Below are 12,423 nucleotides of genomic sequence, written 5' to 3' on the forward strand. Positions count from 1 at the left end.
GCAAAGGGCCGGGAGAAAGGCTTTGCCAGGCAGATGTGTCACCCGCAGTTCCAAAAGATTGATGTGCAACAACTGTTCCTCTGGAGACCAAAGACCTTTGACCTCCAGATCCTCCAGATGAGCTCCCCACCCTAAACGGGAGTCATCCGTTATCAATGTGGCCACTGGAGGAGGAAGGTGAAATGGCTTCCCATGAGACAGATTGTCGGACACACCCCACCATTGCAGATCCACTGCAGTGTCCTGGGAGATCTTGGCTCTCCCTATGAGATCCCCGTTGTGTTGAAGCCACTGCCTGCGGAGGCACCACTAGAGGGTCCTCATGTGTCAACGTGCATGGGTGACCAACAGATTGCAGGAGGCTAACAGGCCTAACAGGCGCAGGACCTTCAGGACTGGACCTATTGCACCATTCTGAAACATCGCAATTATAGCCTGAATGTTCAGAACCCTCTGAAGTGGAGGGAAGGCTCGACTCACCGTAGGGTCCAGTACTGTCCCTGTGAACAGGGTGAGCTGAGAGGACTCCAGGTGTGATTTGGGCTTGTTGATGGAAAACCCCACGTTGAACAATAACTGAATTTTAATTGCAAGTGCTGCAACACTAACTCAGGAGACTTGGCTTTGATCAACCGATTGTCCAGGTAAGGGAATACAGGTATACACCAGCTTTTGAAATGTGCTTTAACCGCTGCCAAACACCTTTATGAAGACTTTATGTGCAGAAGTAAGACGAAACTGAAGAACCACAAACTGCAGTGAAGCAGCAAAACGTCCTGTGTGATTGTAGAATAGGAATGTGAAAATACGCATCCTTCACATCAATCAAAACAATCCAGTCTGTGTTTCCAGCACAAGAAGCACCTGTGCTAGGGTCAGCATTTTGAAGTTTTCCTGCTTGAGAAACCAGTTAAAGATTCTGAGGCCTAGGATCGAACATAAACAACCATCCTTTTTGGGAATCAAGAAACAGCAGGAATAGCAATCCTGACCCTGTTTCTTCTCTGTAACCAACTCCACTGCAACCCTTTTGAAATAAGGCTAGGACCTCCTAATGGAGTTAGAGAAGATGGCCTTCAGAAAAGAAACCATATTGAGGAGGAAAGCGTGGGAGAAATTCCTGGAAGGGTATGGCATGTAGATTTTCTGCAATATTCAACACCCACTGATCCAATGTTATGGATTTCCACATTTGTAGAAACTAAGAACCCCATCCTCCCACTGATAAAACATGCTCTAAGATGGGAAAAATATGGCTGCTTTCCTGTGATGCTGGCAAAGAGGAAGAGAGGAGGAGGAAGAAGATGGGGGAAGGGTAGCTCCACACTGTCCACTTTTGCCAAACCCATTGTAAAGCTCTGTACATAGTGTTAGATGGTTGCTGCTGCTGTTACTGCTGTCTCCCTCAAAAGGAGAAGCTCTTGCCAAAAGGTAAAAACCTCAAATGTCTGTAATCATTGGGCTGGAATTGAAGACCCAAATATATAGCTGTCTTCTTGCTGTCTTTAAACCTGTTAGGGTTTGTGCACAGCAAAGAGCATGTCCCCTCTCACTGCACTAGTGGGTTCTGTAATAGCTCCCTTTTAAACTTACTATTGAAAGCCTTTCTTGTTATCTCACCTTCTCCCCCCCCCCTAGGCTTCTGTGTATGTTGTTTAATGTGCTGTTTTGTTTACACATTGGGCCTTGCTTTTACCAAGGATTCTTTAAAACACTCCTCTCTAGGCCATGTGTTAAGTTAACTCATTTGCATAATAACTGAAACTCTGCACACCTTTCAAGAACATGTGCAGCATGTGAGGACCACACCCAGCTCTTCAAACCACACCCATCTCTGCACACCTTTCAAGAACATGTGCAGCATGTGAGGACCACACCCAGCCCTGTCTATAAAAGGCAGCCCCCGAGCCTCACCCAGTGCTTGTGCTCGTCTACCTCCCGCTTACCTGAGGACAGATCCCTCGGCGCTGGCACTCCTGCTCTCTACAGACTTTCATTGGCTTCAATGGGCGCAGCTGCTGGCTCTTCCTTCTTCCGGTTTCCGGTTCCTCCTTGCCTTAGCCTCTCTCCTACAAGCAACCTGCAAAAGAGAAAGAAGACAAGGTTAGACTGATCAGTATCTCTTGCCAGCAACAAGTAAGTGCAAAACTTTTATTACCTGAAAGAACTTTGACAACAATTTCTGGATTCGTGTATAGACAATTTGAAACAAGATACCTTCCACGAACATTGTGATTCAAACTCTTTGTTACAAGCAAACATTTTTTTTTTTTATGGAACTTTTAAGAATCGAACCGTGGAAACCATTAACAGCAAGGCAAACAGTAAATCAAGGACTTGCACAAATTACATGCTGTATTTTGACATAAAAGTACAGTATTTGTTTTATAAAAGATTCTGGAAATATGGGAAAAGTGAGTCTGCTATTGGCAATTTAGGCTTTAGTTATATTAAGATGAATGTTTGATATTGGTAATTCTGATAACGGTATTTGTTTAATGTTTTAGAAGCTTTAGAGTAATAGAAAGCACATCCCAGAGCAGTAACACATTCCAAACCTGGAAACTAGAGACCAGGATCCAAGAGGTACTTTTAGAAGAAAATTTCTAATAAATAAAGGGATAGTCAGGAACCCAGTTAGGAATAGGTTGTACTTATCTGTTCTTTGTTTATGTTTCATTAGGCACCAGTTTCTACAAAAGTCAGAGAGGGCCACAGATTTGTGCAGCACTTCAACAGTGGAAACGCAAGAACGGTGTTGTCTCTTTATTTTATTTTATCCACTTCCCCCCTTCCCTTGAGCTTCTGTTCTTAGTGCACTGTTTTAAAAACTAGTGTGCTGGAACAAGCAGTTTCAGGGTGGGGTCGGATTGTCTTCAACCTCCATCAGAACTGAACAAGGACTCAGGTGAGCTGGGCTTTGACATAAGCACAAGCCTTAAAAAAAAAAAAAAAAATTCAGTTCTGGTGGACGATGAATATCGGGGAAGAAATAGAGGGAATTGACGTCACGGATATGGCGCAGGCCCTAAATGAGGACTTGGCTCATAATGAATCAGTGTCTGGCATCTTGCAACATCTGCAAGAGGAAATAGAGAGATTAAAGATGGAGAATACCTCTTTCAAACAGGATTTAAGCAGGTATAAATTTAGGGTATGTCAGTGGAACACAGCTTTTACGCCTTTGTTTAAAACCTCCTCAGAGACAGGGGCACGATCAAAACATACAACTTTGCCTCCCCCAGTTGAGGTCACTGTTAATGTTCCTAATGCTGTGCCCTTAGCAGCACCTGAACGTTTTCATGGAGATAGTAACAAATTCCATGTTTTTATCAATCAATGTCAATTACACTTCGTTTGTAAGCCACAACAATTCCCTACTGATGCTACGAAAGTGGCATTCGTCTTGTCTTATTTGGGTGGCACAGCAGCCAATTGGTCAATTCCTTTCGTGGAGAGAGATGATCCCATCCTCCATAATTGGAATCAATTTAAACGTACCATGACCAGCCTTTTTGCAAAACACACTTTCATGCAGGCAAGTGATAATGAGCTTTTAAATCTTAAACAAGGTAACAAGGATTTATTGACCTATCTCACTAGTTTTAATCGTTTACTCACCGAGACACAGTGGCCAGAAGAAAAGCATGTCTCCCTTTTCTATAAAGGTTTGAGAGACCAGTTAAAAGACGCGCTGGCTCATATCGTTGATTTGCCAGAAGACTATTCGGACTTTGTAGATTTAGTTGTGAAATTAGAACATAGACTAGGAGAAAGAAAGGGAGATAAATACAAACTGGAATCACGGTTAACTTTTATTAGACACGAGAAGAAAGACCCAGATAATAAACTCCCTGAACCTGAGCCTATGCAAATAGGGACACTCAGAGGTCCACTCACATCAGAGGAAAAAGAAAGAAGGAGAAAACTTCAATTATGTTTATATTGTGGAAGGGCAGGTCACTTTGCCAGAGAATGTCCAGTAAAGCCTAAAAATCCACAAAAGGGTGCTGTTTCCTCCACCTCCTCAACTGAATCGGGAAACGATTAAGCTCGACAAGGGGAGAGGTTACTTGTTCGTGAAAACATCTTAATCAAACCACTAATGCTGCAGCCTTCATGGTACCGCACATACCTAGACATTTCATAATTCAGGTCGTTTTAATTGTTACTACCCAAGTGAGGCGTTCTCTCCCTGTCCTACTGGACTCAGGCGCGACAGGAAATTTTGTGGATAATAAGTTAGCTGAAAACTTAGGACTTCCTATGTGCCTAAAGCCTTGTCCAGAAGCAGTATGTGCAGTGGATGGGTCAGAATTGACCTCTGGATTAATCACAAAACAAACAAGTCCACTCGTTATGGTCTGTCAGAACGGGCACACAGAGGTGATTAGCTTTGATCTGATAGATACTCCTAATTTTGGTTTGATTCTCGGGGTACCCTGGTTAACAACTCATAACCCAAAAATTGATTGGGTGAATAGAACTGTTACTTTGGATTCCTCTTTCTGTAGAACCAATTGCTATCAAGAAGCAGGTACAGAACAGAGCACAGTATTACACTGTGCTAGTGTTACACAAGATGAACCAAGTCTCCCTCCTGAATATTCTGACTTTAAAGACGTCTTTGATCCAGTAAAGGCTAGTGTGCTGCCCCCACATAGGTCTTATGACTGTCGTATAGATCTTATCCCAGGGGCCCCTTTACCTAATAACAGAGTATATGCTTTGACTGACGAAGAAACCAAATACTTAAGAACCTACCTAGATGACCTACTACAGTCTGGGTTCATCCGTCATTCCACATCTCCGGTGTCATCTCCACTCTTTTTTATCCCGAAGCCGGATAAATCCCTGCGCGCGTGTATCGATTATAGAGGACTAAATAAGGCTACAATAAAGAATAAATATCCTCTTCCTCTAATACCTGTGTTGTTGGATCAATTAAGACATTCTACTGTATACACTAAACTAGATCTGCGGGGAGCTTACCACCTGGTCCGAGTAAAAGAGGGGGATGAGTGGAAGACAGCTTTCAAGACAAAGTTTGGTTTATTTGAGTACACAGTAATGCCCTTTGGGTTATGTAATGCCCCTGCGGCCTTTCAGTTCTTTATAAATGAGGTCCTACACGAATTCCTGGACGTTTGTGTCATAGTATACATAGACGACATCCTCATTTACTCTAAGAACTCAGAAGAACATACCCAACATGTTTGTGCAGTATTATCAAAGTTAAAAGAAAATCATCTTTTTGCTAAGTTAGAAAAGTGTACTTTTAATGTCAGCAAGGTGGACTTTTAAGGATACTGCCTGTCACCTCAAGGAATAACTATGGATGTAAAGAAAATCAGTGCTATTGCTGATTGGCCAGAACCATCCTCTGTAAAAGATATTCAGAAATTTCTGGGTTTCGCCAATTTTTATAGGAGGTTTATTGCACATTTTGCAGACATTGCGGCCCCAATAACTACCTTGTTGCGGAAAGGGCAACGATTTCTTTGGACTGATGAGGCGGCACACGCCTTTCAACTCCTAAAACAAAAGTTCACTTCAGCCCCAATTCTGAAACATCCTGATCCTGACTTGCCTTTTTTTGTTGAAGCGGATGCTTCACAAGTAGCTTTAGGAGGAGTTCTCTCTCAACGAGATGCAGTAGATGGCCAGTTACATCCTATAGCCTTCTATTTCAAAAAGTTATTACCAGCTGAACAAAATTACACTGTGGCTGAAAGGGAACTACTAGCTATCAAAGTAGCCTTTTCAGAATGGAGGCACCATTTAATGGGAGCCAAGTACCCAGTTACAATCTTTTCTGACCATAGGAACCTACAGTTTTTTGGATCACTTAAAGCACTAACACCACGTCAGATGCGCTGGTTAAATTTTTTTAGCACATTTGACTTTGTAATAACCTATAGACCAGGTGCACAACAAATTCAATCTGATGTGTTATCTAGATACGGACATACCTCAGACATGAAACAAGATAAAATAGGAGAACCCATTATTCCTCCCCAAAAGTTTTTGGCACCAGTACAACAGAAGGATTTCATCACAGATCTATATAATGCACACATGCAAATAGCACCTCAGGATTGGTTAAAGGATTCCCATAACACAATACAACGAGGTTTATTGTATCACGACAACATGCTGTTAGTGCCCACCTCTGAATTACAAACACAGGTGATAATTTGGCATCACGCCTCACCGTTGGCAGGTCATCCTGGTTGGGTAAAAACCCTGGAAAATGTGCAAAAACACTTTTGGTGGGACACTATAAGAAAGGACATTAAGCAATTTGTCACTACCTGTCCAATTTGTGCAAGACGTAAATCTTCTCATAAGGCCCCTGACGGCTTGTTAATACCAATGCCAACACCCAAACAACCTTGGCACACTGTTAGCGTAGACTTTATTGTAGGTTTACCACCTGTAAAATCTTTCACAACAGTGTTGGTTATAGTGGATTTTTTATCTAAAATGGCACATTTTGTACCATTACGGAAATTACCCACGGCAGCAGAATTTGCCGATATTTTTATAAGGGAAATTGTGCGTTTACATGGTTTGCCAAGCAAAGTGGTGTCAGACCGAGGGAGCCAGTTCAACTCTAAATTTTGGAAAAAATTATGTAAAAAACTGAAAATAGATGTGGCATTATCCACTGCTTTCCACCCAGAGACAGATGGACAGACTGAACGACTGAACCAAACCTTACTTCAAACGCTACGTTGTTTATTGGCTGATTATTCTAGTGAATGGTTGGAAGCTCTCCCTGTAGCGGAGTTTGTTTATAATAATACTGAGCATTCAGCTCTACTTTGCTCACCATTCTATTTCTTGCAGGGGTATCATCCAAGAGCTATACCCATTTTGTTAGAAGATTCTCTGTTACCTACAGTAACGGATAGACTAACGAGGTTAGGTGACATACAAGACAAAGCCAGGAAACATTTATTAAAGTACAAGGAGAGCATGAAAAGACAAGCAGACAAACACAGATCTGAGGCCCCAATGTATAAAATCGGTGACAAGGTATGGCTCTCCACAAAGAACCTAAACATAGAGAGATCCCGAAAGCTGCAACCACGTTTCATTGGACCCTTTAGTATAACTGCCATAGTAAACCCGGTAACAGTAAAATTAGATTTACCAAAAGAATATCCAGTACATACTACATTCCATGTGTCCTTGCTTAAGCCGTACAATCCAAAAACCCGACCTGAACCACCACCTCCACCCATACCAATTAAGGGAAATCTAGAATATGAAGTGAAAAGCATAAAAGACTCAAAAAGAATTAGTGGACGTCTGTTTTATTTAGTAGAATGGAAAGGATATGATGAATCTGAGAATTCATGGGAACCAGCATCATATGTACATGCCCCACAGCTGATTAGACGGTTTTATTTAAAAAATCCAGGAAAACCATGTCCTGTAGGAGGGCCTTTGAGGGGGGCAACTGTTAGGGTTTGTGCACAGCAAAGAGCATGTCCCCTCTCACTGCACTAGTGGGTTCTGTAATAGTTCCCTTTTAAACTTACTATTGAAAGCCTTTCTTGTTATCTCACCTTCTCCCCCCCCCCTAGGCTTCTGTGTATGTTGTTTAATGTGCTGTTTTGTTTACACATTGGGCCTTGCTTTTACCAAGGCTTCTTTAAAAAACTCCTCTCTAGGCCATGTGTTAATTTAACTCATTTGCATAATAACTGAAACTCTGCACACCTTTCAAGAACATGTGTAGCATGTGAGGACCACACCCAGCTCTTCAAACCACACCCAGCTCTGCACACCTTTCAAGAACATGTGCAGCATGTGAGGACCACACCCAGCCCTGTCTATAAAAGGCAGCCCCCGAGCCTCACCCAGTGCTTGTGCTCGTCTACCTCCCGCTTACCTGAGGACAGATCCCTCGGCGCTGGCACTCCTGCTCTCTACAGACTTTCATTGGCTTCAATGGGCGCAGCTGCTGGCTCTTCCTTCTTCCGGTTTCCGGTTCCTCCTTGCCTTAGCCTCTCTCCTACAAGCAACCTGCAAAAGAGAAAGAAGACAAGGTTAGACTGATCAGTATCTCTTGCCAGCAACAAGTAAGTGCAAAACTTTTATTACCTGAAAGAACTTTGACAACAATTTCTGGATTCGTGTATAGACAAATTGAAACAAGATACCTTCCACGAACATTGTGATTCAAACTCTTTGTTACAAGCAAACATTTTTTTTTTTTTATGGAACTTTTAAGAATCGAACCGTGGAAACCATTAACAGCAAGGCAAACAGTAAATCAAGGACTTGCACAAATTACATGCTGTATTTTGACGTAAAAGTACAGTATTTGTTTTATAAAAGATTCTGGAAATATGGGAAAAGTGAGTCTGCTATTGGGAATTTAGGCTTTAGTTATATTAAGATGAATGTTTGATATTGGTAATTCTGATAACGGTATTTGTTTAATGTTTTAGAAGCTTTAGAGTAATAGAAAGCACATCCCAGAGCAGTAACACATTCCAAACCTGGAAACTAGAGACCAGGATCCAAGAGGTACTTTTAGAAGAAAATTTCTAATAAATAAAGGGATAGTCAGGAACCCAGTTAGGAATAGGTTGTACTTATCTGTTCTTTGTTTATGTTTCATTAGGCACCAGTTTCTACAAAAGTCAGAGAGGGCCGCAGATTTGTGCAGCACTTCAACAGTGGAAACGCAAGAACGGTGTTGTCTCTTTATTTTATTTTATCCACTTCCCCCCTTCCCTTGAGCTTCTGTTCTTAGTGCACTGTTTTAAAAACTAGTGTGCTGGAACAAGCAGTTTCAGGGTGGGGTCGGATTGTCTTCAACCTCCATCAGAACTGAACAAGGACTCAGGTGAGCTGGGCTTTGACAAAACCTTTGCAAGGCAGAATCTGCTTTGGCACCATACAGCCTCAACCCATTAAAGGGCAAATCCATGAGGACATTTTGAACATCTGGAGAGAAGCCAAATAATCTCAGCCAAGAGTGACTTATTAAGGCAACTGAAGTCCCCATTGCTCCAGCCACTAAATCAGTGGTATCCAAGCTTGATTGCATGGCTTGCCGAGCTACAGCTTGACCATCGTTTAGAAGCTCAGTAAAGTGCTCTGTTTCGGATGACTACCTTAGCCAAATCCATCAAGGCATGTATATACCTTCCCAATGAGCAACTAGCATTAGTGGACTTTAGTGCCATACTGCCTGATGAAAATACTTTCTTGGCTGATTGTTCCATCTTTTTGGACTCTCTATCCTCTAGTGAAGACAGAAAAGACCCAGGAGCCATCTTTGAGAAACATGAAGCCTGCACTACCAAACTTTCTGGTGACGGATGTACTGGCAAAAATTATGGATTACCTGGAGCCTTTTATACCTTCTAGCTATCTGAATGGACACATCAGGAGTCATCATAGCATTTTGCCAGACATACAAAATTGGCTCTATTAAAACCTTATCAAAAGGTAGCAAGGCATCTGAGGATGATGAAGAAGAGTAAAGCATCTCAGTCAAAATATTTGATCTAAGTTCTGTGGAAGACGAAGGCAATGCTGCCTTTATTATGACAGAGTAGTAGGGGGTAGCCTCTGGGGGCAGAATGCCTTTAGGAGATAATAACTCCCGTTCCAGGGAAGTGTCCAAACCACTTGTGTATTCCAACCCTTCAAAAACTAGATTTCCTGATACGATCATACGCTCTTCTAGCTCTGGAGGATCTTTTACCCTGAGAAATATCTTCCTTCTTCAAAAAGCCTTTGGGCTTGTCTTCTTGACCTGTGACATGGAGCCAGCATCATTGCCTTCAGTAGTTGTACTGGAGTGGTGGGAAGTTACACTGGAGTCGAAGCATTTGACGTCGGGATGGAGCCAGCCGGCGATGGAGAAGTAATACTCAGCATCAGCAATACTTCAGGAAGCGGAACAGCCAGAGGAGAAGGGGGTCTTTTCAGAAGTGACCTCTCTGGGTGCCGGAGTCGGCCAGAAAACCTGGGCCATCGGGATTAAGGGCATAAATGAGTCCTGTTGATACATTGCCGGGAAGCCCCAAAAATAACACACTGGATCCATGGGACCTGCAAGAGCACCAGATGGAGTTATCATCATCTAGAAAATGCTAAAAATAGCATTTAAAAAATGGGAAGGATCTCCCCTGGAGAGGGAAAGGCAGGATATGCCTCTCCCTGCTGAGGCTCTGGATTCAAGACCAGTGATGCTTCCTGCGCTCCAGGTGAAAACGGTTGTGGTCCCAGATCCAAAGGCGATGTCAGGAACGGCACTGGAGATGGTACAGGAGTGGCTTCCTGATGCTCATCATATGAGGCTGGCTGAGGGGACACCAAACCCGAAGACCTCGCCTTTGAAAAACAATGTTGGGAACTGTGACTATGACTCCACTCCTTCTTCTGCTTCTTCTTTGCCGATCTCAATGAATGAGGACATGGAGAATTGGATCGAGGCCGAGACTTCCAACGACCTCTTTTCTCCTGCTATGCCCTTGCCACATAAATGTTCTCTTCCCTTCAATGCCTTAGGATTCATTTCTTGACATGAAGAACTATCATTGATATTGTGATCTGCTCCAAGACACCAAAGGCAAATATCATGAGGGTCAGTAATTGACATTTGACCCCACATGCCACATGCCCTAAAGGCTTGAACCCTGACTTCCAGGGTGGCCCTATGGTACCAATTTCAAATAGACGTCAAAAGACTTTGGCCACTTCCTAAAGGAGAGCCAACAGAAACTGTTATGCTTTGAAGGCATCAGAAAAAAGGGAACTGGTGTCAGCAAGTCAACAATGGCTTCTTACGGCTCCAGTGACGTCATGCGAGGTCGCGTGCAGAGCCATGAAGGTTCTAAAGCCCTTGTACACATGGGAGAGCTGTGAAGAAATGCTGGTGCATGGGAGTATTCAAAGAGTGAGGAATCTGCAAGTAGATGTATCCATCAGAATCATATATTTAAGTTGCAAACCAAATGAATAAGTTACTTACCTTCGGTAACGCTTTTTCTGGTGGATACAGTAACTACCTGTGGATTCCTCACCTAAAGAATTCTACCCTCGCGCCAGCCTCAACGGAAATTTCTTCTAGCTCTGCACGTTGACGTCATAATCGCCCGACTCCACGCGACGCCACATGACCTCATCCAGGCAATAAGAAGCCCTCGTCAACGTGCAGACGTCAGTTCCCTTTTTTCCGTGCCCCGAGTAACGGTTAATTCTTCGAGGCTCACAGGGAGCTACAACGACGGTTACGATGTCGCAGCCTAGAAAATTCGGCTTCAAACCTTGTAGCCAGTGCGGGGGTCGGATGTCTGTTACCGACCCCCACGAAAACTGCCTCTGGTGCCTTAGTTCCGACCATGAGGTCGAATCATGCGGTTCATGTCAGCGCATGAACCCTAAGGCACTTAAGGAGAGGGAGGCGAAATTGTTCTTGGCTCGCTCCAAGAAGAAGAAGGAGAGGCGTCATAGGAGGGAGTCTTCGTCGAGATCCTCAAAGTCTTGTCATCCTCATAGTGACTCTCGGCGCCGTCATGGATCTCGGCGCCGATCGAGCAAGGGACGGTCCAGATCAAGATCGGCTTCTCCGTCGGCTCAGCGTCGTCCGACGTGGGAGATAAGCCCGATGTCACCCCTCCGCCTCCGACGACCCCGACGTCACCCGGGTCGGTCTTCGAGGTCGAGCCTCCCCAGAGGCCTGAAGGTTCTCCTGGCCAGGAGTTACCTGGACCCTCCTTGGCAGCTATGCTGGCGCCGGTGCAGCAGCAGCAGTACCCGGCTTTCCCGACTCCAGGATCGGACCCTGCAGCGTTTTTAAACATATAACATTTTTGCTTCCATGACGCCAGGTGGAAGTCATGCAGGTCCGTCTGGCCCTTTGGCCTATGATTTGGGGGTTCCGGCATCTTACAGATCGGCGCCGTTTACCCCATTTTTATCTGCTGCACCTGAAGCGGCGCCGATGCCTATGACGTCGCCCAGGATGACTACACCTGCTACGGCGCTGTCGGATTCGCCTCGGGTCCGATCGGCGTCTAAGAACCCTTTGGAGCCGGAGCCTCCGGCTTCGGACGGATCCGGGGATCGGCGCCGACGAAGATCTTCTGCGTCGGCCGACGCCTTGTCGACTCCAGGCTTGGAGTCAAGACTTAAGTCAAGACGTCTGGCTCTTCGACTCTTGGAGGAAGAAGAGTACGCGAGGCAACACCTGGAGGAAGGTGAAGTAGTAGAGCCCTCAGGTGACTTCCAGGGACTGGATTCAGCTAGTGGCCAGGACACTACCCCGGAATGGGATCTAGCTTCCCCTGGAGAGGTCACAGAGGAATCTGTTTCTTTCCACGCAGTGATTCGTAAGGCTGCAGACTTTTTGGATCTTCCCCTTCCTACCGCGGAGGTCAAGAGAAATTT

This window comes from Pleurodeles waltl, chromosome 7 (genome assembly GCF_031143425.1).
Source record: "Pleurodeles waltl isolate 20211129_DDA chromosome 7, aPleWal1.hap1.20221129, whole genome shotgun sequence".
Lineage (NCBI taxonomy): Eukaryota > Metazoa > Chordata > Amphibia > Caudata > Salamandridae > Pleurodeles > Pleurodeles waltl.